Source organism: Hipposideros armiger, unplaced genomic scaffold, assembly GCF_001890085.2.
Source record: "Hipposideros armiger isolate ML-2016 unplaced genomic scaffold, ASM189008v1 scaffold_575, whole genome shotgun sequence".
Lineage (NCBI taxonomy): Eukaryota > Metazoa > Chordata > Mammalia > Chiroptera > Hipposideridae > Hipposideros > Hipposideros armiger.
Genome location: NW_017731925.1, coordinates 1,104,588 through 1,112,150, shown reverse-complemented (window position 1 = coordinate 1,112,150; position 7,563 = coordinate 1,104,588). Strand labels below are relative to the sequence as shown.

At 43.9% G+C, this 7,563-nt stretch overlaps 1 pseudogene; it reads left to right on the top strand.

Annotated features, from left to right (window-relative positions):
• Positions 1 to 5,338: 5,338 nt before the first annotated feature.
• Positions 5,339 to 7,068, top strand: LOC109371508 (40S ribosomal protein S2 pseudogene; annotated as a pseudogene).
• Positions 7,069 to 7,563: the final 495 nt, after the last annotated feature.

Genomic DNA, 7,563 nt, shown 5'->3' with positions numbered 1-7,563 from the left:
AAAAAAAAATTGAAGGGGAGATAAAGAGCTTCCCAGACAAGGGAAAGCTAAGGAAATTCATTACCACCAAGCTAGTACTGCAAAACAGATGTTAAAATGACTTATTTAAGCAAAAGAAAGGAGAAAACAAACAAACACACCCATGAACATCAAAACTGTGAGTAATAAAATGGCAATAACTATGTATCTATTAATAATCATTTTAAATGTAAATGGATTAAATGCTCCAATCAAAAGACAGAGGGTGGCTGAGTGGATAAAAAAAACAAGACCCATACATATGCTGCCTACAAAACTCACATCAGATCGAAAGACACACACAGTTGAAAGTAAAGGGATAAAAATAGGTATTTCACACAAATGGAAACAAGAAAACAGCTGGAGTAGCAATACTTATATCAGACAAAATAAACTTTAAAATGAAGAGTACAATAAGAGGAAAAAAGACATTACTTACTAATAAAGGGAGCAATTCAACAAGAGGACAGAACCCTAGTAAACATCTATGCACCCAACATAGGAGCACCTAAATATATAAAATAAATATTGACAGACATAAAGGCAGATATCAACAGTAACCCAGTTATATGAGGGGACTTTAACATCCCACTGATACCAATGGACAGATCCTCCAGACAGAAAATGAACACAGAAACAGCAACCTTAAATGACATGCTAGGTTAGATGGATTTAATTAATATTTTTAGAGCATTTCACCACAAATCAGCAGAATATACATTATTTTCAAGTGCACATGAAACATTTCCTAAGATAGACCACAGGTTAGGCCTTAAAACAAGTCTCAAAAAATTTAAGAAGGTAGAAATGTCAAGCATCTTCTCTGACCACTGTGGTATGAAACTAGAAATTAATTACAACAAAAAAAACTGAGAAACACACAAATACATGGAGACTAAATAACATGCTATATGGGACAATGTATGAATGGGTCAACAATGAGATCAAGGAAGAAATTAAAAGATATCTTGAGGCAAATGAAAATGAAAACACAATGATGCAAAATCTATGAGATACAGCGAAACCAGTTCTAAAAGGGAAATTCATAGCCATGCAGGATTTCCTAAAGAAACAAGAAAAATCTCACATAAGGGAAGATGAACATGTAAGGAAACTGGGAAAATGACATCAAAATCAGCCCAAAGTGAGTACAAGGAAGGAAATAATAAAGATCTGAGTGGAAATAAGTAAAATAGAGACAAAACAAACAAAACAAACAAACAAACAAAAGATCAATGAAATCAAGAGCTGGTTTTTTGAAAAGATAAACAAAATTGACAAACGTTTAACCAGGCTCACTAAGAAAAAAAGAGGGAGTACCCAAATAAGTAAAATCCAAAAGGAAAGATAATAAGTGACAACTGACACCACAGAAATGTAAAGTGTTTTAAGAAAATACTATGGGGCCAGCCAAGTGGCGCATTGGTTAAGAGCTGACTTGGGATGCCAGAGGGCCCCAGTTTGGATCCCACATACGAGGACCAGTGACACTGCCCTCCACAGCTAAGATGCTGAACAACAGCTCAACCTGGAGCTGGGCTGCTGTGAGTCGCCAGCATCAGTGTAGGTTGTAGCCCCTGCTGCAATGGGTTGCCATGGGCTACCGTGTGTAGCCAGCAGCCACCGTGAGTGGCTGTCCAGAAGCCGGCAACTGAACTGCCTCACCTGGGAAAAGCGCAATGATGGTGCCAACTTGGGCCAGTGAAGCAACGTCCTCTACAACTAGACTGAAGGACAAAAGGACAGTGACTTCTCTGTTCCCCTTCCCCCAACTCCCCAGCGCTGTTCCCATCCTCCAATTCCCCAATAAAAATCTTAAGAAAAAAAAAAGAAAAATAAAAATACTATGAGCAACTATATCTTTCAAAATTAGACAATCTGGAAGAAATGGAGAAATTCCTAGAAGCATACAATTTTCCAAGGCTGAATCAAGAAGAAACAGAAAATCTGAACAGACCTATTACTACCAACAAAATTTAATCAGTAATCAAAAGCTCCCAACAAACCTGAACCAGGTGGCTTCACAGGTGCATTTTACAAAACATCCAAAAAAATTAACCCCTATTATCCTCAAACTATTCCAAAAAATTCAGGAGGAGGGAAAGCCCCCAAGCTCACTTACAAGGCCTCATTTGCCCTGATTCCAAAACCAGGAAAAGGTATTAAAAAAAAAGAAAACTATAGGCCAATATCCCTAATGAACGTAGATGCAAAAATCTTCGACAAAGTATTAGCAAACCGAATTCAGCAATACGTTAAAAAGATCATACAGTTCTTCAACTCTGAAACCTCTCTAAGTGTCTAGCAAAAAAGCATGTTCTGTGCAGAGTCCCCTTTCTGATTCATAGAAGAGCTTTTATAATTAACACTCTTTGAATGGTCATAAGTCAATGCTAAGCCCTGCATTACAATAATATGTTGAAGGCCATCGGTAGCTGTCAGACCAAATGAGAATGGAAATGTTTTCATAACTACTGATTGCAAGATAAGGGCAAAGAAAATACCTTCTTTGAAAATAAGATAGGGAGGGAGGAGAAAATGGCTGCGGTAAGGAAGTCACTGAATTAGTTCGCGCAAACCACGCAGCGAAAATACAACTCTGCAGGACACGCTGAGCAGCAAAGGGACTCCCACGTGGACTACTTAGAGGTGGGCAGACCCGGCGGGTTCGGGAATTGGGAGGTGAGGCGCGTGGAGACACAGGCGGCGCTCGGTCTTCTGAGTCCGGGGATCTCAGCAGATCGGAAACTTCCCTCACCTGTCCTCTGGCCCACCCACGCTGGGGCCTTAGCCTCTGGTGCTGACCATCCCGCCTTGTGTTCATCAGGATTCACAGGGCGCAGTGGCTGGGGCAGAAATCCCAACCCAGGAGGAGAAGAGGGAAACAAGAAGCGTGGAGATGCAGCCCACCCGCTTCAGTGGTGGAGAGAAAAGCAGCTTAACCAGGGGGTGCCTGGTTGGAAGGGGCATTTGTTTTGTTTTTTTTGGTTTTNCTCCAGGTTGAGCTGTTGTTCAGCATCTTAGCTGTGGAGGGCAGTGTCACTGGCCCTCACATGTGGGATCCGAACCGGGGCCCTCTGGCGTCCCAAGCGAGTTCTTAACCATCGCGCCACTTGGCCGGCCCTGTTTTTTTTAGATTTTATTGGGGAATTGGGGGAGGGAAACAGTGTTGGGGAATTGGGGAAGGGGAGCAGACAAGTTGCTGTCCTTTTGTTCTTCTGTCTAGTTATAGAGGATGCCGCTTGACTGGCCCGTGTTGGTATTATTATGATCATTGTGCTCTTCCCAGTTGAGGCAATCAGTTGCTGGACATTGGATGGCTGCTCATGGCGGCTCACAGCAGCTTCAATGGTTGCCAGCCACTCACACTGGCTGCCGGTCACTCACAGTAGCTTACGGCAGCCCACTGCAGCCTCACTGCAGCCTATGCTGTCGCCAGCCTCTCATGGCAACCCAGTTCCAGGTCGAGCTGTTGTTCACCATCTTAGCTGTAGAGTGTGTAGCATCACTGGCCCATGTGAAAACCGAACCGGCAGCCCTGCTGCTCAGAGCTCACACTCCCAAGCCAATTCTTAACCAACCGAGCTACTAGGCCAGCCCCAGAAGTTTGGTTTTTCATGTTATAAGGCTTTCCCTCTACTGTGTGACCTTGGTTTCATTGCTTCAGCAATCTCAGTTGGAGCAGCATTTGGAATTGATTGACAACTTATGTACTGTGAAATTCCTTAGCAGACTTCAAAGTCTAAACTGTGAGACACAGAAAACTTTTAATTTGTGGTAATTATATTTCTAGATTTATTCCTACACATGATAGCCACATGTGGCATGAGGCCAATAAGAGGTAAAAAATCAAATTCAGAGAACTCTATTAAATATACAACTTGATCTTGACTATGTGCTGAGGCTCTCAATTCTCTCTAAGTCACAAATGTCCTGGCACAATCTGGCCTAAACCAAGCACCAAAAAAGAGATCATGAGATTAATGTTTTATTGCTTTGTCTTCCTATATCTAATATCCTCAAAGATCATTTTGCATCACTTCTATTTTTATGTGTTATCAGTAGGACAATGTTAGAAGTATGTGGGGATATGGACACATAATCCAGGGAATGGGAAAACTTTAAAACATGAACCCCTAGGGCTTGCTTTCCTGTCTGATATCTTTAGCTCTACCAGACATGATCAGATTTATATTATAAGAAGATAACTGTTGGCAATGTGATGATATATTGAAGGGGGAGTCATTGCTGTTAAAGAGACCACTTAAGCATTTCCTACCACAATTCAGGCAAGAGTTGAGAGTAGTCTATACTACAGCAAGTGGTAGTGGAAATTAAGAGCAATGGATGAGTGAGAGAGCTATCTATCTCTGTGGTAGAGTCAAAAGGATTGCATGACCAGTTAGATAAAAGAGGGGAGAAGGCAGAGGAGAAGGAGTCTAAGATGAGTACTATATTTCTGGATTGGATGTACTGAGTAGCACTATGAGTTGAGAACATCAGAAACAAAAAAACTGGTGTGCAGGCAAGAGGCTGTATCTAGTTTCAGACACTCTGAGTTCAAAGTGTTCATAGGACATCTAGAGGAGCAATTCAGTGACAATAGAGAGTTGTATTCCCTTATAATTCTTACATGGCACATTTCAACAGTTCTGGATTTGGAATACGTTTTCTAATAAATGTGATTATTTCATGTCATAATTAATCTAGAATTCTCCCTTCAAAAGCTGCTATATCAATAGTTCATCTTACCTACAGCTATCATACTCAATGGTAAAAGACTGAAAGCTGTTCATCTAATATCAACAAGACAAGGATGTCTACTTTTACCACTTCTATTATTGGACATTATAGCCTGATAAATTAGGCAAGAAAAATAAACTAAAAACACCCACACTGGAAAAAAAAGTAAAATTATCTGTATTCACTTATGACCTGATATTATATGTAGAAAACCTAAAAATTTCACACAAAAAAATCTGTTAGAACTAGTAAATGAATTCAGAAAACTTGCAGGATAGAAAATCAATACATAAAAATCAGTTGTGTTTCTACATATTAACAATGAACAATCTGAAGATGAAGGCAAGAAAACAATTCCAGGAAAAGTCTAGGAGAGGTCCAAGATGGTGGATTAATTAAATGCTATGCTAACTGCATCCCACATCCCAGGATCACACCAAAATTATAAATGAATTGAAGAACAATCAACCTCAAGAATCAACTGAAAAAAAAATCAACTGAAGACTAATTGAATGGAACCCCTATAATTAAAGCTATAAAGAAAAGGCCACACCAACCTTCTCCAAAATAACATCAAATGGCTAACACCAGTGCTGTGGGAGGGCCTGGAGGCCCTGGGGGCCCTGCAATAGGAATCCGTGGAGGATTCGGCAGCAGCAGCCAAGGCTGAGGTCTTGGTCAGGGCCACCGCAAGGCTTCAAACAAGGAGTGGATCCCCATCACCAAGCTGGGCCACCTGGACAAGGATATGAAGATAAAATCCCTGGAGGAGATCTATGTCTTCTCCCTGCCCATGAAGGAATCAGAGATCATTGATTTTTTTTCCTGGGGGCATTCCTCAAGGACAAAGTTTTGAAGATAACGCCAGTGCAAAAGCAGACGTGTGCTGGCCAGAGGACCTGGTTCAAGGCATTTGTTGCCAAAGGGGACTACAATGGACATGTGAGTTTGGGTGTTAAGTGCTCCAAGGAGGTAGCTACTGCTATCCGTGTGGTCATCATCCTGGCCAAGCCTTCCATCATCCCTGTGTGGCGAGGCTACTTGGGGAACAAGATTGGCAAACCCCACATCATCCCTTGCAAGGTGACTGGCAGCAGTGGCTCTGTGCTGGTGCACTTCATCCCTGTCCCCAGGGGCAATGGCATTGTCTCAGTTCCTGTGCCCAAGAAGCTGCTGCTGATGGTTGGCATTAATGACTGTTACAACTCAGCCAGGGGGTGCACTGCCACCCTGAGCAACTTTGTCAAGGCCACGTTTGTTGCCACCTCTAAGACCTATAGCTATCTCACCCCTGACCTCTGGAAGGAGACCGTATTCACCAAGTCTCCCATATCGGGAATTCACTGACCACCTTGTAAAGACCTATACCAGAGTTCCTATGCAGAGGACCCAACCTCGCTGTCTCCACCACATAATTTTGCACAAGAAAAATAAAGTGAATCAAGCCTGTTTAAAAAAAGAAGAAAAGGCCACATTGAGACTGGTAGGAGGGGCAAAGACGCAAAACAGGCTTACACCAAACCCACAGACAGTGGTTGAATGCTGGTGGCAGAGGTCCCCCCTGAAGAGGGAGGAGTCACAACCCCACCCTGGGCTCCCCAGCCCAGGTGTCCTGTGCCAGGAAGAGGAGTTCTGATGGCATCTGGCAGTGAAAATCAGCAAGGGCTTTGTCTGCCCTTCCCAGTGGGGTTGAAGGTGGCTGGAAACTCAGATGCCACCTTGTAGAACTGGCACATGGACTCACTTGCTTGTGAGCACTCACCTGGTCTCTGGTGGAGGGTTGGCAGCTCAAGACGCTCAGGAACGTGCATGAAAGGTCTTAGTTGTATAGCTTCAGTGCGGAAGCTGCAGGGACAGGAGCCATTGCTGTCCCTGTGTGGAGCCTGACACACATGTGCCCTACAGGAGAGGGCTATATTTTTATTGTTAAGCCTTCACCCAAAGGGCCAGCTCTGGGACCGCATTGGTCTGGTGGAATCCATGTGTGCACTTAGTGATGATGCACTGGATCCCCATCTTCCACACAGCTGGTACTACATTGCCCAGGACACTCTTGACTGGTGGGCTGCTAACCCTGCCCCACAGGCTATGGAAACTTGTTTGAAGCCAGCAGAGGGCCTGTGGCCTGGGAAATGTTTGTTAGTGGGTGGTAACCCAAGACCTGAGCCACAGTGTGTCTTCGGAAACTCTCAAGAACCTGCAGGACAGAGACAGGAGGTGGCTAGCCATAGTGTTCTTGGGGTGTTTTTGCAGGGAGGTCATGGGCCCAGCACTGGTGCAAGAGCTGAGGCTGCATTGACTTTGTAGAAACAACCTAGCACACCAGTTAGCTCTCTGGAACCCCACCCTGCTCACCTAAAGCTCATTGCCAGTGGTACTCTCTATGCCTGGGTGGCCAGCCTTGCCCCACAAGCCACGGAGGTCTTTTATAGTAATGAACAATCTGCAACAGCCCAGGGTAGATTTTGGTCATGGACAGTGACCCAAAAACTGCACCGCAGCCACTCTGGGGCAGGTCTCGGGAATTTGAGAGCCTGAGGAGGTGGCTGGCTGCAGTGCTCTCATGGAATTCTGCAAGGTGGTCACAGGCAGGGTACTCACATAAAAACTGAATCTGAGGTTGTTAGTTGGGAGGGGGCGGGGATGAAGGAGAGGGGAAGGGATGAGACAATACAAATTGGTAATTGCAATATTGCCTCAGGGATAGAAAAAGACAGTCCGAGGAATACAATCAATAACGTTGTAAGCATTTCTTAGGGGGCCAGATGGACCAATGCCCTTTTGGGGAGTCCACTTCATAGT